We start from the raw sequence: 27,925 nt of genomic DNA, 5'->3' as shown, positions 1-27,925 counted from the left end.
CCACCACTGCAATCAAGGTGCAGAACTATCCCCCTCACCACAAAGACCTCCCTCATGCTACTTTTCTATGTCACATCCACTCCACTCCCTACCGTCCTTTAGCCTTGACAACCACTAATCTGTTCTCCAACCCTATGATTTTTGTCATTTTCAGAATTTTACATAAGTGGAATCATACAGTATGTGATCTTTTGAGGTTGGCTTTAAAAAAAAGACTCAATATAATGCCCTGAAACCCCATTTAAATTGTTGTGTGTAGCATTAGTTCATTTACTTTTTATTGCTGAGAAGTATTCCAAGGTATGATGTACTAAAGTTTGTTTAACTATTCACCTATTGAAGGACATTTTTGTTTTTTTTTCTAGGTTTTTACTAGTACAAATAAAGTTTTTATGAATAATCATGGAAATCACGCACAGGTTTTTGTGTGAATTTAAGTTTTCATTTCTTTGGGATAAATCCTGGGAATGTGATTGCTGGGTCATATGGTAAATGTACATACAGTTGGCCCTCCATATCCGTGGGTTCTACATCAATGAATTCAGCCAATCATGGACCAAAAATATTTTGGGAAAAAACATAACAATACAACAATAGGAAATAATATAAATTTTAGAAAATACAGTATGGCATCTATTGACATAGCATTTACATTGTATTAGATATTATAAATAATCTAGAGATGATTTAAAGTATGAGAGGATATACGTAGGTTATATGCAAATACTCCACCATTTTATTTTTTATTCTAACCAGGCCCAACCCTGATTCTAAGATCAGATAAGATGTGCCATTTTATATAAGGAACTTGAGCATCCATGGATTTTGATATCTGCAGAGGGATCTGAAACCAATCCCTTGAGGATAATAAGGGTCAACTGTATAGTTTTTGAAGAAACTGCTGAATTGTTTTCTAGAGTTGCTGCACCGTTTTGCATTCCCACCAGCAGAGTGTGAGAAATCCAGTCTCTCTGCATCTTTGTCACCATTTGATGTTATTACTATTTCTTTTTATTTTACTGCGTTAATAGGTACATAGTGATACCTCATAATGGTATTTATTTTTATTTCCCCAATGAATAGTGATGTTGAACATCTCTTAATATGCTTTTTGCATCCATGTGCTCTCTTCAGTAAAATATCTCTTCATGTCATTTGTCCATTTTCTAATTGGGTGCCTTCTTTACTGTTGAATTTTGAGAGTGGTTTAACTATTTTAAGCATGAGTCTTTCATCAGACATGTGGTTTGCAAAGAACTTCTTTTAGTTTTCAGTTTGTCTTTTTATTATCTGAACAGTGTCTTTCACAGAGCAAAAGCTATTTTTGATGGCATCCAGTTTATCAACTTTTTTCTTTTATGGATCATGCTTTTGGTGCCATGTCTAAGAATTCTTCCCGAAGTTCTAAGTACTGCAGATTTTTCCCATTCTTTTTTCTAAAAGGTATATAGTTTTATATTTAATATTTAATTTATTATCAGTTTTGAGTTAACTTTTTATAAGCTGTGCTCCCACATTATTTGATGAAAAGACTATCTTTTCATCACTAAATTGCTTTTGTATCCTCAAAAGTTAGTTGTCAGTGGGTTCTGTATTCTCTTTCATTGATCTACGTTTCTATATCTCTGCCAGTAACACACTTTATCTGTATAATGTCTTAAATGGAGTATTTTCCTTCAATTTATTCTTGTTTTTCACAGTTATTTTAGCCATTCTACTTCGTTGACTTTATGTATAAATTTTGGAATAACTTAGTCTATTTTACAAAAAATATGTCTGGGATATTTATAAGAATTGCATTAAACCTCTATATCAATTTGAGAAGAGTTGACGTCTTTACTATATTGAGTCTTTCATTCTGTGAGCGTGGTGTGTCTCTCAATTTAGATTTACTTTGATTTCTTTTATTAGTGTTTTAAAGTTTTTAGCATATGATTTAATGCTCTGTTTTATAAAAGCAATGCTGTATTTTGTTAGTTCACATGTACCTCCCTTTTTTGTGGAGTTGTAAACGGTATGTATTTCTAATTTTGGTTTCCATGTGGTCATTGCTAGTATGTAGAAGTACAATTAATTTCTTTTGCAGACAAGTATTATTTATGAATATTGATGTTTAAGTCCTAGAATGCATACTAGCACACCATATATAGCAGCATATTAAAAGGTTTATACACCATTACCAAGTGAGATTTATTCCTGAAATTCAAAGATGGTTAAATATATGAAAATCAATCTTTATAATATATTTGTGTGTGTTGAATCAACTTTGCATCCCAGGAATAAAGCCTACTTGATTGTGGCAGATTAGCTTTTTAATGTGCTGCTGGATTCGATTTGCTAGTATTTTGTTGAGGATTTTTGCATCTGTGTTCATCAGGGATATTGACCTGGAGTTTCTTTTTTGTTGTTGTGTCTCTGCCAGGTTTTGGTATCAGAATGATGCTAACTTCATAGAGCAAGTTAGGGAGGAGTCTTTCCTCCTCAATTTTTGGCAGTCGTTTCAGTGGAATTGGTACCAGGCCTTCTTTATACATCTGGTAGAATTTGGCTGTGAATCCATTAGGTCCAGGGCTTTTTCTGGTTGGTAGACTTTTTATTACTGATTCAATTTTAGAACTCATTATTGATCTGTTCAGAGTTTCAGTTTCTTCCTAGTTCAATCTTGGGAGGTTGTGTTTCTAGGAATTTATCCATTTCTTCTAGGTTTTCGAGTTTGTGTGCATAGAGGTGTTCGTAATAATCTCTGAGGGTTTTTGTATTTCTGAGTGGTCCATGGTAATTTTTTTTGTCATTTCTGATTGTGTTTCTTTGTTTTTTTTTTTGTTGTTGTTAGTCTAGCTAGTGGCTTATCAATCTTATTTATTCTTTCAAATAACAAACTTTTGGTTTTGTTCATTTTTTGGATGGTTTTTGGCATCTCAGTTTCATTCAGTTTAGCTCTGATTTTGGTTATTTGTTTTCTTCTGCTAGCTTTGGGGGTTATTTGCTCTGGTTTTTCTAGTTCCTTTAGCTGTGATGTTAGGTTGTTAATTTGAGACCTTTCTAACTTTTTGATATGGGCAGTTAGCACTATAAACTTTCCTCTATGTCCCACAGATTCTGATATGTTGTATGTTTGTTTTCATTAGTTTCAAATAATTTCTTGATTTCTACCTTCATTTCATTATTTACCCCAAAGTCATTCAGGAGCAGATTGTTTCATTCCATGAAATTATATAGTTTGGAGAGATCATCTTAGTATTGATTTCATTTTTTTTTTTTTTTTCCTGAGACACAGTCTTGCTCTGTTGCCCAGGCTGGAGTGCAGTGGCGTGATCTTGGCTCACTGTAACCTCTGCTTCCCAGGTTCCAGCAATTCTCCTGCCTCAGCCTCCTGAGTAGCTGGGATTACAGGCATGCACCACCATGCCTGGCTAATTTTTGTATTTTTAGTAGAAACGGGGTTTCACCATGTTGGCCAGGCTGGTCTTGAACTCCTGGCCTCAAGTGATCTGCCTGCTTTGGCCCCCCAATGTGCTGGGATTACAGGCATGAGCCACTGCACCTAGCCATGATTTCTATTTTTATTGTGCTATGGTCTGAGAGTCTGGTTGGTATGATTTTGTTTTCTTTGAATTTGTTGAGAATTGTTTTATGGCTGCGTGTGTGGTCAGTTTTAGAGTATGTGCCATGTGGAGATAAGAAGAATGTATATTTTGTTGTTGGGTGGAGTGTTCTCTAGATATCTGTTAGGTCCATTTGGTCAAGTGTTGAGTTTACATCCCAAATATCTCTGTTAGTTTTCTGCCTCGATGTTCTATTTCTGTCAGTGGGGATGTTGAAGTTTCCCACTGTTTCTGTGTGGTTATGAGTCTCGTTGTAGGTCTCTAAGAGCTTGTTTTATGAATCTGGGTGGTTCATTATTGGGTACATATATATTTAGGATAGTTAAGTCTTCTTGTTGAATTGAATTCTTTATCATATGTATGGCCCTTCTTTGTCTCTTTTGATCATTGTTTGTTTGAAGTCTGTATTGTCTGAAAGAGGAAGAGCAACCCTGCTCTTTTTTGTTTTCCGCTTGCTTGGTGGATTTTTCTCCATTTTTTAACCTTTGAGCCTATGGGTGTCATTGCATGTGAAATGTGTGAAATGGGACTCTTGACGACAGCATACAGTTGGGGCTTGCTTCTTTATCCGACTTGCCACTGTGTGCTTTTAAGTGGGGCATTTAGCCTGTTTATGTTCAAGGTTAATATTGATATGTGTGGATTTGGTCCTGTCATGTTGTTGTTAGCTGGTTGTTACACAGACTTGATTGTGTATTTGCTTTATAGTGTCAATGGTCTATGTACTTAAGTATGTTTTTGTAGTAGCTGGTAATGGCCTTTTGTTTCCATAGTAGCAGTCCCTAAAGGACCTCCTGTAAGACAGGTCTGATGGTAATGAATTCCCTTGGTATTTGCTTGTCTGAAAAGGATTTTATTTCTCCTTCACTTATGAAGCTTAGTTTGGCTGGATATGAAATTCTTGGTTGAAATTTTTCTTTAAGAATGCTAATTATAGGCTGGGCACAGTGGCTCACGCCTATAATCCCAGCACTTTGGGAGGCCGAGGCAGGCAGATCACAAGGTCAAGAGATCGAGACCATCTTGGCCAACACAGTGAAACTCTGTCTCTACTAAAAATACAAAAATTAGGCAGGCGTGGTGATGCATGCCTATATCCCAGCTACTCAGGAGGCTGAGGCAGAAGAATCACTTGAACCAGGGATTCAGAGGTTGCAGTGAGCTGAAATTGTGCCACTGTACTCCAGCCTGGCAACAGAGCGAGACTCTGTCTCAGAAAAAAAAAAAAAAAGGAATACTGATTATAGTCCAGGCACGGTGGTTCTTGCCTGTAATCCTAGCAGTTTGGGAGGCTGAGGTGGGTGGATCATGAGGTCAGGAGTTCAAGACCAGCCTGGCCAACATGATGAAACTCTGTCTCTACTAAAAATACAAAAATTAGCCAGGCGTGGTGGCAGGTACCTGTAATCCCAGCTACTTGGGAGGCTGAGGCAGAGAACTGCTTGAACCTGGAAGATGGAGGTTGCAGGGAGCCGAGATCATGCCACTGTACTCCAGTCTGGGCAACAGAGCGAGACTCCATCCCCCCTCCAAAAAAAAAAAAGAATGCTGATTGTAGGCCCCCAATTTCTTCTGGCTTGTAGGGTTTCTGCTGAAAGGTGTGCTGTTAGCCTGATGGGGTTCCCTTGGTAGGTGACCTGCCCCTTCTCTGTAATTCTCCTGTGGTTAGGCAGGATCTGCTGGAGAAGAAGCTATGGCAGCAGCTGCCAGGAAATACCCTGGTTGGGCATCCAAGGTCGTGCCGCAAGCAGATGTGGCCAGGCAGGGACTCTGGGAGAGGCTAGCAGACAAGGAGGTGCTCAGACCAGACTGTCCCCATCCCATGGGCAAGAATGCTCTTCCTTGTCCAAGTCTGACAGTCAACAAAGGCCAAAGCCACCTAGAAGAGCATGGCAAGCCTTGGAGGATGAGTGCTTCTGGTTGTGCTCCACTGCAACCATTCCCGTGCCAAACCCTCTGAGCTCTGCACAGGCTGGAGTCTTGTCCCTGCCTCCTCTCCAAGCAGCTCTCCCTGTCAGCTCAAATGTCTGTGGAGGTCATGGGGTCTTCTGCAGCTAGGATTCTGGAGGTCTGTGATGAGAGTGGGCCACTCCTCACCTATTTAACCCACCCCTTCCCCAGGAGCTGCTGGGTGCCATCAATGAGTCCTGGTGCTTGGAAACCCCATGTAGGGCTCCTAGCCTCCTTTGCTTTCAGCCCAGGGTCTGTGCTCTCCCTCTGTCCATTCTCAATGCCTTCTCTCTGGAGATCTGCTCAGAGTGTGTCAGTTTTCTTGATGGTCTGGTCTCTCAGTGGGAAATGGTCTTCCTGGCCATGTCTAGTCAGCCATCTTGGCTCTTTTCTACAATTGATTTTTGTATATAGAGCTTGTAACTGCATCCTTGCAGAACTTACTTATCAGGTCTAGAAGGGTTTTTTTTTTTTTTAATAGATTACTTAGAATTTTCTGTATAGATCATTATATTATCTGCAGGTAGGGATGGTTTAATTTCTTTCTGTCCAATATGTACTGTTTTTATTTCTTTTTCTGGCTTGTTGCACTGACTATGACTTCCAGTACAATGCTGAATAATAGTGGTGAAAGTGGGCATTTTTTGCTTGTTCTTGACCTTAGGGATAATTCATTCAGTTTTGCACTATTAAGTATGATGTTATTTATACGGTCTTTGTATATGAATTTTATCAAGTCAAGGAACTTTCCTTATATTTCTAGCTTCCTGAGAGTTTTTGGCATGGATGAGTGTTAAAGTTTGTCAGATAATTTTTGGCATTGATTGATATGATTATTCAACTTTTCTCTTTTAATCTGTGTAGTGGGAACAACACAGTAAAAGTTGCTGGCGTACGCCACGTCCAGATGGCTGAAGCCAGTGGCTGGAGATGAGAACTTGGAGGCATCTCTCTCATCTAGCAGATCGGGCTCCCTGTTTTTCCCACTACTTCCTTTAAAAGGACATTTTCCCACTACTTCCTTTAAAAGGACATTTGGGAATTTGTCTATGAACTTAAAGTGACGCATGTACCCCATTTCACTGTATTTACTGCTAGTTGCCATTCTCTCTCTCTCTCTCTCTCTGTCTTTGTCTCTCTCTGTGACTAACTCTTCATTCCTGCCTTGCCTTGTGTGCTTGTGTGACGCGGGAATGTAGGAGTGCCCTCCCTGGGAATGTAGGACTGCCCTCCTTACTCATCGCACCCTCCCTGCCCAGAATCTTTAAGTAATAAATATTTGAAGATCTTTCCTATTGTGGTAGTGCACTGAATTTGCATCTTACTCTGAAGACCAGGGGCTCCCCTGGGCCAGGTTCTCCCTGGGATGCTAGAGAAAACAGGATTGGGTTCCCAGTGCCAGAGCAGTAGTCAAGCAGGCATAAACAGAACACAGGTCAGATATGAGCCACTGGGACCTCTGGGACCCCTGCAAATATAAACAAGTTTCCCATGTAAGGGACACCCTGGTCATAGGTCAAACAGCTAGATATTGGGATATCTGCCAGGTAAAATAAGTATTCTGTGAAAGACACAGTAAATACCCATGCCAGGCTCCTCTCCATTTCTCATTAGTGCAGGGTCTGTAGTTGCTCTGGTACTGGAATCCCAGTTTAGTTGGAGCCTCTCAGAACAGTCTCTTAATATGGCTGATTGCATTGGTTGATTTTCAACTATTGAACCATCATTGTATACTTGGAAAAAATCCTACCTGGTCATGGTGCATACTTATTTTTATATATTACTAAGCTGTATTTGCTAATGTTTCGTTTAAAAATTTGCATCTATATTCATGACAGATCTCCCTCCCTCCCTCCCTCCTTTCCTCCCTCCTTTCCTCCCTCCTTTCCTCCCTCCCTCCTTTCCTCTTTGTATTTTCTTGGTCAAGTTTTGATAATAGTAAAACTGACCTCATAATTTGAGTTGGTCCTGTAGAATTAGTGTTAATGATTCTTTAAACATTTGGTAGGACCTCTGTGTCTTCAAATTTGTTGATTCTTTGCTCTGTCCTTTCCATTTTGGTATTGAGCCTATCCAATGAGTTTTCAAATTTTGGTTGTTGTTTGTTTGTTTGTTTTCTCTTTCTTTTTTTGTTTTTTGTTTTTGTTTGTTTGTTTGTTTTTGAGACAGAGTCTTGCTCTGTTGCCCAGGCTGGAGTGCAGTGGCAATCTCAGCTCACTGCAACCTCCACCTCCCGGGTTCAAGCTATTCTGCTTCAGCGTCCCAAGTAGCTGGTATTACAGGCATGCACCACCATACAGGCATGTGCCACCATGCCTGGCTAAGTTTTGCATTTTTAATAGAGACAGGGTTTCCCCATATTGGCCAGGCTGGTCTCAAACTCATGACCTCAGGTGATCTGTCCGCTTCCGCCTCCCAAAGTACTGGGATTACAGGCATGAGACACTATGCCCAACCTGGTTATTATGTTTTTCTGTTCTAAATTGCCATTTGATTTTTCTTTATATATTCTATTTATTTATTTTGCTGATACTATTTTTCATTTCCACTAGGTGTATTCACAGTTGTGCATTGAAGCAATTTTTTGATGGATACAAGTCATTGTGTAGACATATGTTGATCTTTGTGTTTGGTGTGAAGTAGGAATATAATTTTATTTTTTATACAAATTTTATATACAAGTACCCAAATTTCCCAGCACCTTTTATTGAAGAGTCCATCCTTTCCCTCTATTTTACAGTGCCAACTTAGCCATTAATCAAGTATCCTTACATTAATTGTTCTCCACCTCCACCTCTAGACTATATTCTGTTTCATTGATCAATTTGCTTATTCTTGTGGCAATACCATATTCCTTATTCCCATACTTTTTAATACATCTTTGTGTGGTAGAACAAATTCCCTACCTTTGTTATTCTTCAAGAGTGTTTTCATGATACTTGGCTCCTTGTATTTTCATATAAATTTAAAACAAATTTGTCAAGTTACTTTTTAAAAGTTTTGAGATTGCATCGACTCTAGACAATTTAGGAAGAATCGATGTCATCAAATTGAATCTTCAAAGTACAACAACATTTATTTTTCATTTCTTCTTTTTAAACTTTTTATTTTGAAATAATCATAGATTCACAAAAAGTTCCAAAAATAATGGTACAGGAGACTCTTTACCTAGCCTCCCCGAGTGGTAATATCTTATATAACTATAGTACACTATCAAAACTGGGACATCAACATTGGTAAAATCCACAGAATTTGTTCAGATTTCACCAGGTTATGTATACTCACTGTGTGTATTTTTTTTTTTTTTGTAATTGTATCATATGTAGATTTTCTATTCAGCATCACAATTGAGAGAGAGAACTGTTCCATTACCACAAAGATCCCTACTGCTCCTCTTTAGTCACACTCATTTTTCTTTGATTTTTTTTTTAATAAAAAACTTAATTTCTCCACTTGACAAGATATCCTGGAGATTCACCCATGTTAGTGTATATACCTAATTCTGCTTAAATGCTGAACAGTTCTAAAAATATATTTAAGCATCTTTCTATTGGTGGTATTTAAAATTATTTCCAAGATTTTACTATTTTAGACTGTTGCAGTGAACATCCTAATATATGTGTCCTTGTGCACATGTATGAATGCTTCCGTGGGACAGAAACAGAAGAGTGTAACTATTGAGTTGTAGGTCAAACGCATCTTCTATTTCAGTACACGAGGCTCTCTCTTCAATGGCTATAAAATGTATAATCCCACCAGCGTTTAGGGAAGGATCAGCACATTAATGAGAATGAATAAAAGATGTCCAGAATACAGAGAGTGAAATTTTAAATAGGACTGTCAAGACGAGTCTTACCGAGAAGATGGAATTGGAGCGAAGACATAAGAGAAGGTGAAATATGTGGCTGTCTGAGGGAAAGCATTCCAGGAGGAAGGAACAGCTAGTACAAAGGCTCTGAGGTGGCAATGTGCTGGCTGTTTGGGGAACACCAAAGAGGCTACAGTGGCTGAAGTAGAGTGTATGGTGATAATTATGGTGGGAGAAGTGGTCAGAAGGTAATGGGGGAAGGTGTAGATCATGAAGGGCCTCATAGGCCAGAGGAAGAACTTTGGTTTTCTTGCAGCATGAAAGGAAGATCATGGCAGGATTTTGAGGCATGATGTTATCTGACATTTTTTAAAAATAAATTCAATTTGTTGAGACATAGTTTATATTTAATAAAGGCACCCATTGTAACTGCGCAGGTTGATTAGTTTTGACCAAGGCATATTCCTACGCACTGCCACCCTTCCATCATCCCCAAAGTCCCCCCTGCCTCTTTGCAGTCACTTTATGGTTAATTCCTATCTCATCCCCATCTGAAGCCACCATTTTTTTCTTATGTTTTTCACCATAGATTCATTTTTTCTACTCTAGAACATCATAAAAATGAAATTATACAGTGTGTGTTCTTTTCTGTCTGGCTTCTTTTGCTCAACATAATATCTGTAAGGTCATCAGTGCTGCTGCTTCATCAGCAGTTCATTCATTTTTAATGATGATGAGTATATTCACTGGTATAAATATACCACATTGTGTTTATCCATTTATCCACCTGTTGATGGACCTTTGGGTTGTTTCAGTTCTGAGCTATGAGGAATAAAACAACTCTAAACAGTCATATACAAGTCATTGTGTAGACGTATGTTCTTCTGTTCTTTTGGGTAAATAAATACCTAGGAGTGGAATTGCAAGTCCTTGGGTAAGGGTATGTTTAACTTTATAATAAACCACCAAACTCTTTTCCAGAGTGGTTGAATCATTGTACATTCCCACCAACAGTGTGTGAGAATTCGCATTGCTCAACATTTTTGCCAGCAATTGTTATTGTCAATCTTTTAAACTTTTAATAATGCTGCTGGGTATGTCATGATATTTCATTGTGATTTTAACGTGTATTTTACATGGTGACGGACAATATTAAGCATCTTTTTCTGTGTGTATAGGCCATTTGTATATCTTCCTTTTTGAAGTGTCTCAAGTCTTGCCCATTTAAAAAATCGAGTTTCTTTTTTTAATTTTTGATTTATAACTCTTTATATATTCTAGATATAAGACCTTTTCCAGATATATTTATAATAAATATTTTCTTCCAGTCTAGGGCTTGTCTTTTTATTTTCTTATTGGCATCTTTGGAGAACAAAAGTTTTTCTTAGTTTGGCTACAGGTTTGTCAATTTTGCTTATCTTTTTAAAAAACCAGTTCTTAGTTTTATTGATCTTTTCTACTGTTTTTCTTGTTTCTATTTCATTTATTTCTATTCTAATCTTTATTATTTCCTTTCTTCTACTAACTTTGGGCTTCATTTGTCCTTCCTTTTTTTGCTCCTTGAGGTGTAGCATTAGGTTGTTTTTGGGGGGATGTTTCTTCATTTTTGATGTAGCTGTTTCTTGCCATAAACTTCTCTGATAGAACTGCTTTTACTGCATCCAGTAAGTTTTGGTATGTTGCATTTCCATTTTCATTTGTCTCAAGAGATACATTTTTTTGCTGCAGAGTCTTGCTCTGTCACCCAGGCTGGAGTGCAGTGGCATGACCATGGCTCACTGCCTTGATGTCCTAGGCTCAAGTGATCTTCCTGCTTCAGCCTCTTGAGTAGCTGGGACTATAGAATTTCTGCTTGATTTTTTAAAAATAATTTCAATCTCACTATTTTAAAAATAATTTAAATTTCTCACTTGTTAGTTTATTATTTTTCTGATTTCATTGAATTGTTTCTCTGTATTTTCTTGAAATTTGCAGAGCTTCCTTAAAACTATTATTTTGAATTCTTTGTCAGGCAGTTTGTATATCTACATTTCTTTGGGGTTGGTTACTAGGAAATTATTGTGTTCTTTTGGTGGTATTATGTCTCCATTGTTTTTCATGTTTCTTGTTGTCTTCATCCATATCTGCGCATTTGATGGAGCAGTCACCTCTTCCAGACTTTACAGGCTAGTTTTGCTGTGGAAAGACCTTCCCCTGTAGGGGAGTATGAGAGTGCTTGTTTGGTGGTGTTCAGGGTTTCTAATACCAGTGAGAGTACAGCTGTGTAGTCTCTGTGTGGCACTGTAAGCCGAGGTCAGTGTTAACAAAGATTGCAGAGATCCTTAGTGGCCAATATTGTAGATGTCTATAGCGGCATCCAGGATTGTTAGGATCTTCAGTGGCAATGGCTGCTAAGTCCTCATGATCTCTTTTTTCCTCTCTGGAGATGTTGGGGCTGAGGGGATCCCTCTTGGCACTGGGTCTGGCTTGTAGGTCCACTCATGGTGGTGGTGGCACTGGTGTCTGATGCATGGCACCTGTGGAGCAACCACAGTGCTGAGGCCTGAAGCACAGGCATGTGTAGAGGAACTACAGTTCTGGGATCCAGGGTGGTAATGCCACTGGTGCCCACGGTGAAGGCACCCCTGTTGCTGAGTTGGTGAAGATATGCAAGTTGCAGATGTTTGTGAATTAGCTGGGGAGCTGAGAATGGGAACACAAGTGTGTGCAGAGTTAGAGTGACTCTGGGGTCCAGGCGGGGCCTAGCTCTCTATGATAGCTGAGCTGGTGCCCAGAGCACAAGCATGCACAGTGAAGGTTTGGCTCTTAGGCCTGGCGTGTGAACTAGCTCACTTTGGTGATGACTCCAGTGTCAGGCCCAGTACAGCCACAGAGTCCAGGTGCTATAGTTTGAATATTTGATCCTCCAAACCTCATGTTGAAATTTGATCCCTAATGTTGGAAGTGGGGCCTATTGGGAGGTGTTTGGGTCATGAGGGTCCCTCATGAATGGCTTGGTGCTATCCTTGTGGGAGTGAATGAGGTCTCTTAGTTTCCCTGAGAGGTTGTTGTCCAAAAGAACCTGGCACCTTCTCTCTCTCCCTTGCTTCTGCTGTCACCGTATGATCTCTGCATGCTAGTTCCCTTTCACCTTCCATCATGAGTGGAAGCAGCATGAGACCCTCACAGGAAGCTGAGGAGACCAGCACCATGCTTCTTGTACAGCCTGCAGAACCATAAGCCAAATAAACCTCTTTTCCTTGTAAATTATCAGCCTCAGGTATTCCTTTAGAGCAACACAAATGGACTAAGATGCTGTCATTGGAGTGCAGGCACTCGCAGTTCAGTGTAGCTCCAGGATCAAAGAACACATGGGCTTGGGAGAGGTGGTTGCTCCTTTCCTGAAGTGGCTCAACAGTCTATCAAATTCATGGATGGGGATGGGGTGTTCAGGCATCTCTCTTTCTCTGGGGTTCTCTGGTGAGAAGGGTTGTTGATTAGCTCAGTAACAAGAGATGCCAGTGTCCTTTGTGGAGCAGGCCCCTGGCAATGCTGGTGGTTCCCATCGTGTAACTGATACCGATAGTCTTTGACTTTCTTCTTTTTCGCTCCTAGTCATCTCCTGGCATCTTAGCTATGCCAGTCTCACCAGCGATACTTTTTATGTGAATATTCCCTGGATTTTTGTGCTCTACTGTATTGCTGCACATTCTTTAATGAACCATTGAGCTCCCTCTGGACTATTTGTTTTGTGCATAGCTGTTTATATATATATATTTTTAATGTGGTAGATAAAGGCTGGTATTTCCTATCCTGTTATCTTGGTGATGTTGCCTCCTGTATATTCTGGAGGAAAAAAGGTTTTAACTTCTGATGCTCAGTTTAGTAAGTTTTTTTTTGGTTTTGGTTTTTTTTTTTTTTTTGAGATGGAGTTTTGCTCTTGTTGCCCAGGCTGGAGTGCAATGGCGCAATGTCGGCTCACTGTAACCGCTGCCTCCCAGGTTCAAGCGATTCTCCTGGCTCAGCCTCCCGAGTAGCTGGGATTATAGGCATGTGCCACCATGCCCAGCTAATTTTATATTTTTAGTAGAGATGAGGTTTCTCCATGTTCGTCAGGCTGGTCTCAAACTCCTGATCTCAGGTGATCCACCCGCCTCAGCCTCCCAAAGTGCTGGGATAAAGGCATGAGCCCCTGTGCCCAGCCGATTTAATATGTTTTTAAGGTTAAAGATACTGACTGGTGTCCTCTCTAAAAACTATTCGCCTAACTCGAAGTTGCAAAGATTTTTCTCTTATGTTTTCTTCTATTGTTGAAAGAATGATTTTAGCTTATAAGTTTAGGCCTATAACCTACTTAGGATTGATGTTTGTATGTGATATAAGGTGTGGATTGAAGTATATTTTTAAAATATAAGTATTTTATATAATATAAAATATAAGTGCTCCAGCACTATTTATTGAAAAGATCATCCTTTTAACACTAAATCGCAGAAGCCTCTTAATTGTAAAGCAATTGCTCGTATATGTGAGGCTGTCTTCTGAAACCTTGTTATAGTCACCTCTTCTTATGCCAGAATCACCGTGGCTTGGTCCGTCTCACAGCCTGATCATTTGCTCCTCACTCTTACTTTGTTCCTGAATCTCTCCAGCTTTTGTGTGGCTGGACTGTTTCCAGCGTCTGTTCTTGAAGCTCTTTTCTTGTCTTTGATAGCAGGATTCAGCTTTTCAGTGACACATTTACAGAATCCATGCTTACTTGGGGTCATCTTAACAGTCTGAAAACCATCTTGTAAGAGAGCTGTTAGCCTGAGCTTGTGCAGACCGTACCTCTTCCATGCCTCCACTAGTCTCTGGAATGCTGGGAGACAAGGCTTGAGGTGGGGAATGTGAAATAAAACGCAATATCCTATGAAGTTCTTCCCTGGGGAACTAGAGCAAGACGGAGTCTTGCTCTGTCGCCAGGCAGAGTGCAGTGGCACAATCTTGGCTCACTGCAACCTCCGCCTCCTGGGTTCAAGCAATTCTCCTGCCTCAACCTCATGAGCAGCTGGGATTACAGGTGCACATCAGCACACCCAGGTAATTTTTTGTATTTTTAGTAGAGATGGGGTTTCACCATGTTGGCCAGGATGGTCTTGATCTCTTGATCTCCTGATCTGCCCGCCTCAGCCTCCCAAAGTGCTGGGATTACAGGTGTGGGCCACCGCACCTGGCCATTTACTTTTTTTTTTTTTTTTTTAAAGGAACACAGTTTAATATTTCAAAGACATCCCAAATGAGTTATTGGTGGGGTCTCAGAGGCTTCCTTTTTTTGCCACCACAGTGAAAAATCAAGAATTTTGAAAGTTAAAGCTAATTGATTGTTTCTTTGGATACATAAAGAAAGATGTTAAAGCATATTACAAAGTGCAAAAAAAAAGGAGACATTCAGCAGAGTGAAAGCAAACTCTTAGAAGGGCCCGAAGCAGCAGGTTGATTGTCTTGATGAGAGGGTGGAGAAATGAACATGCTTCCGAGTTTTGTGGTTTTCCTGCAGTTTCTGGACACAGATCTCTGCTCCCACACCAAGGGCGTCTTTGGGGTCTGGTTTCTCATGTGACCAGTCCCCAGTGTATGTGATTCTAGGAAGTTAAATCTCACTCAGTTTCTTATGCTGTATCCCTCTTGTGTCCCGTGACACCCTATTTCCAGCAGTTTGGAAATTATAATCAGGGGAAAGGAGGCTAGCTGAGGGCTTTATATCCACTACCTGTTATGAGAATATTATTCAATCCATTTTGGAGATGTGAAAACCAAGTTTCAGCAGATAAGTGATTTGCCCAGATTCAAACATTGAGGACATGGCAGGATTAGCATTTGAGCCTAGGCCCATCTACTGTCAGAGCCCATGCTCTTTTTTCAGTGCCCTCATAGGCTGGCTGTAAAGTCCAGAACCAAGACTGTGGTTTCATGTGACAGCACACAGGAGGGATGAGGACTGGGAGTGGGAGGCTCCTGAGGCTTCAAGAAGAAAACTGCAGGCCATGAGAGGCAACAGGTGGCCAGCACTCTCCCATCCTCACCATATGTGGTGGCACCTAGGGACAAGGCCATTTGCATATTCCAGTCCTACAGACACCCATTTGGTTTCCCTCTTCCTCTTGTTCTTCAGCATGATCTTAGGAGGAAAAGAAATGTCATCTGCTTTCTAATTTAATTCCCTTTTTTCTACTCTTTATTATTTTTCCTTATTATAGAAGAAATGGCTTTCCATTAATACAAAATTCAGACATCATCAAAACTATAATATAATAAACATCCACTGTGATCCCACTTGCTAAAGATAACCATCATTAAGTTCAATGCATAGTCTTCCTTTTTTCATATTTATACATATGCTAACATATATTAGAATTATTCATTTGCTTTTATAAGAAGAAGGTCAGATTGGGGGCATGGAGGGCTCCCACCTGCCTAAGCAGAGGTCTTACACCTGCATAAGCAGAACCATGATCATGCCTGTAATTCCAGTACTTTGGGAGGTCAAGGCAGGGGAGTCTCTTGAGCCCAGGAGTTCTAGACCAGCCCGCATAACAGGGTGAAACCCCATGTCTACAAAAAGTTTAAACTTAGCTGAGTGTAGTGGTATGTGCCTGTGGTCCTAGCTACTTGGGAGGCTGAGGCAGGGGGATACCTTAGACATAGGAGGTCAAGGCTGCAGTGAGACATGATCATACTACTGCCCTCCAGCCTGGGTGACAGAGCAAGACCTTGTCAAAAAAAAAAAAAAGAAAAAAAGAAAAAAAGAAGGTCACAAACAGTGTTGCAATTTTTCTACCACTTTTAAAATCCTTTGAAACATTTCTTGTGTCGGTATATGTAGATCTGATCTAACTGTATTCTTGTAAATAGATATATAACATAACATTGGGTGCACCACAAACTATTTATTTATTTATCTGGTGGAAATCTTATTCCTCCCAATCATGTTGCATGAGGGAATTTACACTCCCAGGGTATAACACTATTAGTGATTCCAGACTTCAGGTGGGAATGATTTATCTTACTGTTGAAACTAGGAGAAGAAACAAGGCAGCGGCCCTGCCCTCTTTGAGCTTTCAGTCCCAGTGGCTGGCCCTCAAAGATGCCAGGAGCACAGCGACTGGGGGACCGCTGCTTCTGCAGGTGGGAGACTGAATCCTGGGTGAGTGTATTAGTCTGTTCTCACGCTGCTGTAAAGAACTGCCTGAGACTGGGTAACTTATGAAAGAAAGAGGTTTAATTGACTCACAGTTCCACATGGTTGGGGAGGCCTCAGGAAACTTACAATCATGGGAGAAGGGCAAGCAAACACATCCTTCTTCACATGATGGCAGGACGGAGAAGTGCCAAGCAAAAGGGGAAAAGCCCCTTATAAAACCATCAGATCTCATGAGATCTCATTCACTATCACAGAACAGCATGGGAGTAACTGCCCCCATGATTCTGTTACCTCCCACTGGGTCCCTCCCATGACACATGGGGATTCAGGATGAGATTTGGGTGGGGACACAGCCAAACCGTATCAGTGGGCCATCTTGGAGAGTGGAGGAAAGAAGTAGAAAGCTCACCTGTGGCCTCATATTTTGGTTACATTCTCCAGTGAAGTTTAGTATGAATTTTGAATTTCATCTGTTGTAAGCTTATGGCTTTTCAAAAAAATACATCCCCTCTATTTCCCAAGAGAGAAAGAGAGCAGTATTATTTTTTGGCCTCTTCAAATCCCAGCATTCTCATTCCCCACTGATGGACATACATTTATGTTTTATTACAACAAATATCGCCTTTATCACAACAAATATTGCCTTTGTCCGACGTCTACATTTTATTTCTATGCCAACAGGGTTGACAATAGGAATGATGTCTTTCAAAGAAGCTGTTTCTTGGAGAAATCTCTGAATCTGGGCCTAGGGTCAGCACTCAGGGAGAACCAATCAACAACAACAGCAGGATGGACTGAAGAGTCTCTTGAGGCATGGTAAGAAAGCTGTATTGCAGGAGGTTTTGTCCATTCACCTATTCATTCAGTAAGCACTCACAGTTCACTTCTAATATTTCAGGCACAAAGTCAGCTTTTATGGAACCTGCAATGCACAAAGAAACAAGCAATAAACAAGGAAATGTCAGAAAGTAATGACTGCTATGCAGTCTTAAAAGAGTGATGAGTTTCAGTAAAAGCAATTTCTGAGTACATCTTGAAGCTGTCATAAGAGAATGCTTTCTGGTATAAAGTTTGCAACGTATCCATAGGCTTTCTTTCAGAAATTTCTAGTTCTTGAGCCTCTGTTACAATATTTTGGTAAGTGATTGGTTTTCCATGGCTTTCCGTTTCATGGGGATTTCAGAAAAACTGTTGCCCTCAACCCTTTCCCCACAGACCTCTGCACATGCATCTTTTCAAGGCAGGCACTTTAGAATAATACAGATAACTAGATATGGATGTGTATATGTGTTTATTTTCAGCATAAATTTGCTTAAAGTGATGTTTTCCAAAATATTTTGTCTTCCAAAAGAAAAGACTAATTTTCTGAAATAGTCTATCAGTGTCTCTAGGGCATCGTTCAGTTGGGTGGCACTAGAGTTTTGGTATATTTTAAACATATTTTCTTATTGTTGTATTTCCTATATGTGGTGAGATACTATTTTAAAACCCAGAGAGGCCTTGGAGACACAGTAAAGGAGGCCAGTTTGGGGTAATGGCTCGACACCAGCTGGGACCATGGAAAAACTAGTCTAAGCCTGGGTCCTTTTGGTGTAAATGCGTGGGCACTTGAGGCCTTCTAATATGAAGCCCAATAGCCTTCTGTTCTGGGAAATTGTTCCCTGTTTGTTTGTTTGGTGGTGTTTAATGACTTCCTTCCTTCCATTTTCTCTGCACTATCTTTTTCAAATACCCTTGTCAGATTGGGCCTTCCTAACTCACTTCAACGACCCTCTCATAATATTCCAGCCCAGATTTCCTTTTCTTTTTTTGCATAAAGCTCATATCCTCCATAATGTTTAGAATTTCTTTTTCTTTCTTTCTTTTTTTTTGAGATGGAGTCTCACTCTGTTGCCCAGAGTGGAGTGCAGTGGCATGATCTTGGCTAACTGCAATCTCCACCTCCTGGGTTCAAGTGATTCTCCTGCCTCAGCCTTCTGAGTAGCTGGGATTACAGGTGCACACCACCACACCTGGCTAATTTTTGTATTTTTTGTAGAGACGGGTTTCACCATGATGACCAGGGTGATCTTGAGTTCCTGACCTCAGGTGATCCGCCTGCCCCAGCCTCCCAAAGTGCTGGGATCACAGGTGTGAGCCACCACACTTGGCCTGTTTAGAATTTCTTGATTGCATTTTTCAGGTCTTATACTAATTTTTTCCCCATGTGGACAATCCCACTTTTATTTGTTGAACTCTCTTTGTTGTTCTCTGCTATTTCTTTTTTATGGGATCCCATTTTTGTTTTGTGGATTAAATATTCCCTAAATCTCACTGAAGATGCTGCATGTTCTTTTCTAGTTTTAATCTGTTCACTTAATTATTTGTTTCCTCTGGAGACATTTTTTCTGTTAATTCTGGTCTTCTTTTTCCATGTTGTGTATTTTCTTCCAAGTTGGTGATCCTTGCCTGGTTTTCCATTTTGTCCTGAAAATTTCCTTTCTAGCAGTCTTTTTCTAAAAGTAAAAGCTCTTAACATCTATCTGCATCGATACCTGAAACCATCTGTATGAGTTCTTCACCCTTAAAGTACGCTGTTCTTTCACTACTGATGATGACATATTGAATAACTCTGGAGTCCTCTCACCAAAGGAGGACCTTCTTTAGCTCTTGTAAATAACCTTAGATGATACATCTGCACATCTGAGTGTAGCCGGTGTTCTGCTGCAGCCCTTCGTATGGGGGAGGAGTGGTTTTTCTCACACTCATGGTCAGTATTTAAAGGCTTTCTTTGGGTCCATCTTGTGGAGGAACCTGCCCTGCAGCAGCATCCATCCAGACCCTGCCATCCTGCTCAGTTTGGTAGTTTCTGGTTGTTCTGTTAGTTTCTAAAGAGCACACCTGGCCTATTTGCATCCTGGACAATAGTTCCTTCCCTCTGCTCCAAAAAGGTTGATTCCTTAGGAGTTCAGGTAAGATGACCTTTATGGGCTGAAGATAGATATGTGAAGTCCAAAATTCCAGTGAGGGACAGGTCTACCCAGGGTGACAGGAGCTATAATATAGTGACGTTGCAGCCCTGTCTTAATGGTGACATGAGTTGTTCTGTAGCCCATCCTACATCTCTGTATTCTAATCTCCCTTAAGATCAGAGATTATATTTTTAGTAGATCTTGGTTTAGGGGGAAGAAAGATTAAGGAAAACAGAGGGTGAATAAGAGCCCTTTGTGAGAGACACCAGCACAACCATACTGTTACCGGTGGCGGGTGTCCAGGCTCTTGGCATCTTGAACAAAGAACTGGACAAAACGCACAAACAAAGCAAGGATGGAACGAAGAGATGTATTGAAATTGAAAGTACACTCCACAGTGTGGGAGCGGCCCAAGCTTAGGGGCTCAAGGGCCCTGGTATAGAACTTTGGGAGTTTAAATACCCTCTGGAGGATTCTGTTGGTTACCTGAGGTATGCCCTATGTAAATAGAGGATGAAGTAAAGTTACAAAGTTATTTATTTGGTGCATGCGCTATGGAGGGGATATTTCCTGTCATAGCTGAAGTGTGAATCGGCCTTACGTTCCCTGCCTCCAGACCCTATTTTTACTGCCTCAGTGCTAGCAGTTTACACTTGGCTAATTGGTATTTCTTTATCATGGGTAATTGTAAATTACAATTCTCCTTACCTGGATTATTAGATTCAGACAAATGTGTTTGTAGCTTAAAGGCTTAGGAAGCACAAGCCTTCAATTTCTCTGTAATAGAATGCAGAATGCATTATTTACAATAAAAATGTAGACGAGCTCATAATCCTGGTTTCAGCTTTAAAACAGAAAAAGATCTAAAATCATTAAGAGTCCTAATTTGGCAAGTGAAAGTGGATGAATGCCATCGTTTTAGATCTGGGAGGATGAGAGTTTAGGTGAGAAAGTCTCCAGGCTTTCATGATACAAATCTTCCTATTGGAGTAAAAAGATAAAGAAAATTCTAAGTCGTGGTATTAACACTTGTATAACCAGTTACAATGTAGGTGTATGCTTCTGTTTTGTAATGATTGTGTTGTTCTAGACTTACTCCTAAAGGGCTTTAAGCAGTTACGAGAATCTGATATATTAGACATGTAAAAAATTTAAGCTGCTATCCATGTTTTAAATGTCTTGGAAACTCTCAGTTTTTAATATCCATTTATTTTTTATTTACTGCTAAGTGAATACATATGTAGAGAAATTTAAAATGTTTACAGCATAACGCATTGGACTGTGCAGGATACTAACGTGGATATTAGATAAAGTACTAATAATGAAGTGTGTTCCTCAGATTGAAACATCTTGCCCTCCCCTGGTAACTGCATTTTCTGATTTCAAAGTTCTCTGTAATTACACAAAATCTTTAAAATTCTTTTGCTGTAAGAAAAAGAGGAAACCCCACAGAGGGGGAACAAGGCCAGAGCCAGGGTGATCAATTTTGCCTCATTTTTATAAAATCCTCTTTGTGGTTATGTTTTTCTCCCACCTTAAACCCACTATTCTTCTCCTCATCCCCTCAGATGGCCATTTCTTCAGTATGGTTGGAACGCTCCCTAGAATAGCAGAATGGAGAGTGTCTAAAACAACTTTTACTATTCGTGCTACACCTTCACCAAACATCAATATGATATTTACTCTTAATAAATTTGTTGCCTCTTTATATTATCTCTCTTTGTAAAACAACAAAAGCGCAAAACCAAAAACCCAAACTATTCTAGGTAGAAAAGAAAAAAGAGAATAAAAATTAAGTTCTCTTTTGTACTCAAAAAGATCCTTTGTTCTCAAAGTAAGATAAAATTTAGATGAAAAAGGACATGTGGACTTCCACACTAATAATAATGAAAATGGTGATTAATATGTTTGGATGCTTGCTCTGTGCAAGCTGTATTTTGGATCTTATCTCAGTCTAGCCAGGTGGGGACCATTATGGTTCACATTTTGCAGATTGGGAAACTAACTTACAGAGGAGGTCTGTGGTTGCTCATCCTTACCCAGACATATAGACCCACTGGTCAAGTATACAGAAAGTAATTTCTTTTATTATTATTATTATTATACTTTAAGCTCTGGGATACATGTGCAGAATGTGCAATACACGTGCCATGGTAGTTTGCTGCACCCATCAGCCCGTCATCTACATTAGGTATTTCTCCTCATGCTATCCCTCCCCTAGTCTCCCACCCCCGACAGGCCCTGGTGTGTGATGTTCCCCTCCCTGTGTCCATGTGTTCTCATTGTTCAACTCCCACTTATGAGTGAGAACATGTGGTGTTTGGTTTTCTGTTCTTGTATTAGTTTGCTGAGAATGATGGTTTCCAGCTTCATCCATGTCCCTGCAAAGGACATGAACTCATACTTTTTTATGGCTGCATAGTATTCCATGGTATATATGTGCCACATTTTCTTTATCCAGTCTATCATTGATGGGCATTTGGGTTGGTTCCAAGACTTTACTATTGTGAATAGTGCCGCAATAAACATACATGTGCATGTATATTTATAGTAGAATAATTTATAATCCTTTGGGTATATACCCAGTAATGAGATTGCTGGGTCAAATGGTATTTCTGGTTCTAGATCCTTGAGGAATTGCCACACTGTCTTCCACAATGGTTGAACTAATTTACACTCCCATCGACAGTGTAAAAGCATTTCTATTTCTCCATATCCTGTCCAGCATCTGTTGTTTCCTGATTTTTTTAATGATCACCATTCTAACCAGCGTGAGATGATATCTCATTGTGGTTTCAATTTGCATTTCTCAATTTCTTCAATTTGCATTTCTCATCTAATGACCAGTGATGATGAGCTTTTTTTCATATGTTTGTTGGCTACATAAATGTCTTCTTTTGAGAAGTGTCTGTTCATATCCTTCGCCCACTTTCTGATGAGCTTGTTTGTTTTTTCCTTGTAAATTTGTTTAAGTTCTTTGTAGATTCTGGATATTAGCCCTTTGACAGATGGGTAGACTGCAAAAATTTTCTCCCATTCTGTAGGTTCCCTGTTCACTCTGATGATAGTTTCTTTTGCTGTTCAGAAGCTCTTTAGTTTAATTAGATCCCATTTGTCAATTTTGGCTTTTGTTGCCATTGCTTTTGGTGTTTTAGTCATGAAGTCTTTGCCCATGAATGGTATTGTCCTGAATGGTATTGCCTAGGTTTTCTTCTAGGGTTTTTTATGGTTTTAGGTCTTATGTTTACGTTTTAAATCCATTTTGAGTTAATTTTTGTATAAGGTGTAATGAAGGGGTCTAGTCTCAGTTTTCTGCATATGGCTATCCAGTTTTCCCAACACCATTTATTAAATAGGGAATGCTGTCCCCATTGCTTGTTTTTGTCAGGTTTGTCAAAGATCAAATGGTTGTAAATGCGTGGTGTTATTTCTGAGGGCTCTGTTCATTCCATTAGTCTATATATCTGTTTCGGTACCAGTATCATGCTGTTTTGGTTACTATAGCCTTGTAGTGTAGTTTGAAGTCAGGTAGTGTGATGCCTCCAGCGTTGTTCTTTTTGCTTAGGATTTTCTTGGCTATGCAGGCTCCTTTTTGGTTCCATATGAATTTAAAGTAGTTTTTTCCAATTCTGTGAAGGAAGTCAATGGTGTCTTGATGGGGATAGCATTGAATCTATAAATTACTTTGGGCAGTATGGCCATTTTCACAATACTGATTCTTCCTATCCATGAACATAGACTGTTTATCCATTTATTTGTGTCTTCTCTTATTGCATTGAGCAGTGGTTTGTAGTTCTCCTTGAAGAGGTCCTTCCCATCCCTTGTAAGTTGTATTCCTAGGTATTTTATTCTCTTAGTAGCAATTGTGAATGGGAGTTCACTCATGATTTGGTTCTCTGTCTGTTATTGATATATAGGAATGCTTGTGATTTTTGCACACTGATTTTGTATTCTGAGACTTTACTGAAGTTGCTGATAAGCTTAAGGAGATTTTGGGCTGAGATGATGGGGTTTTCTAAATATACAGTCATGTCATGTGCAAACAGAGACAATTACTCTTAATAAATTTGAGAGTACTTGAATACCCTTTTTGTTCTATTTGAATACCCTTTATTTCTTTCTCTTGCCTGATTGTCCTGGCCAGAACTTCCAATACTCTGTTGAATAGGAGGGCTGAGAGAGGACATCCTTGTCTTGTGCCAGTTTTCAAAGGGAATGCTTCCAGTTTTTGCCCATTCAGTATGATATTAGCTGTGGGTTTGTCATAAAAAGCTCTTATTATTTTGAGATACATTCCATCAACACCTAGTTTTTTGAGAGTTTTAGCATGAAGGGGTGTTGAATTTTGTTGGAGGTCTTTTCTGCATCTATTGAGATAATCATGTGGTTTTTGTCATTGGTTCTGTTTATGTGATGGATTACGTTTATTGATTTGCATATGTTGAACCAGCCTTACATCCCAGGAATGAAGCCAACTTGATGGTGGTGGATAAGCTTTTTGATGTGCTGCTGGATTCAGTTTGCCAGTATTTTATTGATGATTTTCACTTCGATGTTCATCAGGGATATTGGCCTGAAATTTTCTTTTTTTCTTGTGTTTCTGCCAGGTTTTGGTATCAGGATGATGCTGGCCTCATAAAATAAGTTAGGGAGAAGTCCCTTTTTTTCTATTGTTTGGAGTAGTATCAGAAGGATTGGGCAAGAGTTCCTCTTTGTACCTCTGGTAGAATTTGGCTGTGAATTTGTCTGGTCTTGGACTTTTTTTGGTTTGTAGGCTATTAATTACTGCCTCGATTTCAGAACTTGTTATTGGTCTATTCAGGGATTCAACTTCTTCCTCGTTTGGGAAGGAAAACTTGGGAGGGTGTATGTGTCCAGGAATTTATCCATTTCTTCTAGATTTTCTAGTTTATTTGTGTAGAAGTGTTTATAGTATTCTGTTATGGTAGTTTCTATTTCTGTGGGATCAGTGGTGATACCCCATTTATCACTTTTTATTGCATCTATTTGATTCTTCGCTCTTTTCTTCTTTATTAGTCTGGCTAGCGGTCTATTTTGCTGATCTTTTCAAAAAATCAGCTCCTGGATTCATTGATTGTTTGAAGGGTTTTTCATGTCTCTATCTCCTTGAGTTCTGCTCTGATCTTAGTAACTATTTCTTGTCTTCTGCTAGCTTTTGAATTTCTTTGCTCTTACTTCTCTAGTTCTTTTAATTTTGATATTAGGGTATCAGTTATAGATCTTTCCTGCTTTCTGTTGTGGGCATTTAGTGCATTAAATTTCCCTCTAAACACTGCTTTAAATGTGTTCCAGAGATTCTGGTATATTGTGTCTTTGTTCTCATTGGTTTCAAATAACTTATTTATTTCTGCCTTAATTTCGTTATTTACCCAGTAGTAGTCATTCAGGAGCAGATTGTTCAGTTTCCATGTAATTATGCGATTTTGAGTGAGTTTCTTAATCCTGAGTTCTAATTTGATTGCACTGTGATCTGAGAGACTGTTATGATTTCCATTCTTTTGAATTTGCTGAGGAGTGTTTTACTTCCAAGTATGTGGTTACTTTTAGAATAAATACGATGTGGTGCTAAGAAGAGTGTACATTCTGTTGATTTGGGGTGTAGTGTTCTGTAGATGTGTATTAGGTCCACTTGGTCCAGAGCTGAGTTCAAGTCCTGAATATCCTTGTTAATTTTCTGTCTCATTGCTCTGTCTAATATTGGCAGTGGGGTGTTAAATTCTCCCACTATTATTGTGTGAGAGTCTAAGTCTGTTTGTAGGTCTCTAAGAAGTTTATGAATCTGGATCCTCCTGTATTGGGTGCATATATATTTAGGATAGTTAGCTCTTCTTGTTGCATTGATCCCTTTACCATTATGTAATGCCCTTCTTTGTCTCTTTTGATCTTTGTTGGTTTAAAGTCTGTTTTATCAGAGACCAGGATTGCAACCCCTGCTTTTTTTCTTTCCATTTGCTTGGTAAATATTCCTTCATCCCTTTATTTTGAGCCTATGTGTGTCTTTGCACATGAGAATGCATCTCCTGAATACAGCACGCTGATGGGTCTTAACTCTATCCAATTTATCACTGTGTCTTTTAATTGGGGCATTTAGCCTTTTTACACTTAAGGTTAGTATTGTTATGTGTGAATTTGATTGTGTCATTATGATGCTAGCTGGCTATTTTGCCCATTAGTTGATGCAGTTTCTTCATAGTGTCGATGGTCTTTACCATTTGGTATGCTTTTGCAGTTGCTGGTACAGGTTGTTCCTTTCCAGGTTTAGTGCTTCCTTCACGAGCTCTTGGAAGGCAGGCCTGGTGCTGACAAAATCTCTCAGCATTTGCTTGTCTGTAAAGGATTTTATTTCTCCTTCGCTTATGAAGGTTAATTTGGCTGGATATGAAATTCTGGGTTGAAAATTGTTTTCTTTGGCTGGGCGCGGTGGCTCATGCCTGTAATCCCAGCACTTTGGGAGGCTGAGGCAGGCGGATCACCTGAGGTCATGAGTTCGAGACCAACCTGGCCAACATGGCAAAACCCTGTCTCTATAAAAATACAAAAAAATTAGCTGGGCATGATGGTGTGTGCCTGTAATCCCAGCTACTTGGGAGACTGAGGTGTCTCAAAAAAGAAAAAAAGAAAATAAAATTGTTTTCTTTAAGAATGTTGAATATTGGTTCCCACTCTCTTCTGGCTTGTAGGATTTCTGCAGAGAGATCCCCTGTTAGTGTGATGGGCTTCCCTTTGTGGGTAACCTGACCTTTCTCTCTGGCTGCCCTTAACATTTTTTCCTTCATTTCAACCTTGGTGAATCTGACGATTACGTGTCTTGGGGTTGCTCTTCTTGAAGAGAATCTTTGTGGTGTTCTATTTCCTGAATTTGAATGTTGGGTGTCTTGCTAGGTTGGGGAAGTTCTCCTGGATAATATCCTGAAGAATATTTTCCAACTTGGTTCCATTCTCCCTGCCAGTTGCAGGTACACCAATCAAACGTAGATTTGGTCTTTTCACATAGTCTCATATTTCTTCGAGACTTTGTTCGTCCCGTTTTCATTCTTTTTTCTCTAATCTTGTCTTCTCGCTTTATTTCATTAAGTTGATGTTCAGTCTCTGATATCCTTTCTTCCACTTGATTCATTCGGCTGTTGATACTTGTGTCTGCTTCACAAAGTGCTTGTGCTGTGCTTTTCAGCTCCATCAGGTCATTTATGTTCTTCTCTAAACTGGTTATGCTAGTTAGCAATTCCTCTAACGTTTTTTCAAGATTGTTAGCTTCCTTGCATTGGGTTAGAACGTGCTCCTTTAGCTCGGAGGAGTTTGTTATTATCCACCCTCTGAAGCCTACTTCTGTTAATTCGTCAAACTCTTTCTCCGTCCACTTTGGTTCCCTTGCTGGCGAGGAGTTGTGATCCTTTGGAAGAGAAGAGGCATGCTGGCTTTGGGAATTTTCAGCCTTTTTGCACTGGTTTCTCCCCATCTTTGTGGATTTATCTACCTTTGGTCTTTGACGTTGGTGACCTTCAGATGGGGGTCTCTGAGTGGATGTCCTTTTTGTTGATGTTGATGCTATTCCTTTCTGTTTGTTAGTTTTCCTTCTAACAGTCAGGTCCCTCTGCTGCAGGTCTGCTGGAGTTTGCTGGGATCCACTCCAGACCCTGTTTGCCTGGGTGTCACCAGCAGAGCCTACAGAACAGCAAAGATCGCTGCCTGTTCCTTCCTCTGGAAGCTTCGTCCCAGAGGGGCACCCACCAGATGCCAGCCAGAGCTCTCCTGTATGAGGTGTCTATCGGCCCCTACTGGGAGGAGTCTCCCAGTCAGGAGACCCGGGGATCAGACACCCACTTGAGGAGGCAGTCTGACCCTTAGCAGAGCTCAAACGCTGTGCTGGGAGATCCGCTGCTCTCTTCAGAGCCGTCAGGCGGGGATGTTTAAGTCTGCTGAAGCTGTGCCCGCAGCTGCCCCTTCCCCCAGGTGCTCTGTTCCAGGGAGATGGGGGTTTCATCTGTAACCCCTGACTGGGGCTGCTGCCTTTCTTTCAGAGATGCCCTGCCCAGGGAGGAGGAATCTAGAGAGGCAGTCTGGCCACAGTGGCCTTGCTGAGCTGCGGTGCACTTTGCCCTTTTCAAACTTCCCGTGGCTTTGTTTACACTGTGAGGGTAAAACCACATACTCAAGCCTCAGCAATGGCGGATGCCCCTCCCCCTACCAAGTTTGAGCATCCCAGGTCAACCTCAGACTGCTGTGCTGGCAGTGAGAATTTCAAGCCAGTGGATCTTAGCTTGCTGGGCTCCGTGGGGGGTGGGACCCACCGAGCCCGACCACTTGGCTCCCTGGCTTCAGCACCCCCTTCCAGGGGAGTGAATGGTTCTGTCTTGCTGGCATTAAAAAAAAAAAAACAAAAAACTCCTGCAGCTAGCTTGGCGTCTGCCCAAATGGCCACCTAGTTTTGTGC

The 27,925-nt window shown here is 40.2% G+C and overlaps 1 long non-coding RNA gene across 2 annotated transcripts in view; it reads left to right on the top strand.

Annotated features, from left to right (window-relative positions):
* LOC105471379 (uncharacterized) overlaps positions 1-27,925 on the top strand; it is a 142,847-nt gene that overhangs the window by 48,916 nt on the left and 66,006 nt on the right. Inside the window, exon 2 of one of the 2 annotated variants that reach the window (XR_011621588.1) lies at positions 17,204-17,338. This is a non-coding gene — a long non-coding RNA (uncharacterized lncRNA). Of the gene's footprint in view, positions 1-17,181; positions 17,339-27,925 lie in introns of those variants that run through there. The other variant, XR_011621587.1, reaches the window with a different exon arrangement.

The sequence above is a fragment of the Macaca nemestrina genome, chromosome 4 (genome assembly GCF_043159975.1).
Source record: "Macaca nemestrina isolate mMacNem1 chromosome 4, mMacNem.hap1, whole genome shotgun sequence".
Taxonomy (NCBI): Eukaryota; Metazoa; Chordata; class Mammalia; order Primates; family Cercopithecidae; genus Macaca; species Macaca nemestrina.
The sequence above is the reverse complement of the archived record's forward strand: the minus strand, read 5'-3'. Positions and strand labels throughout refer to the sequence as shown.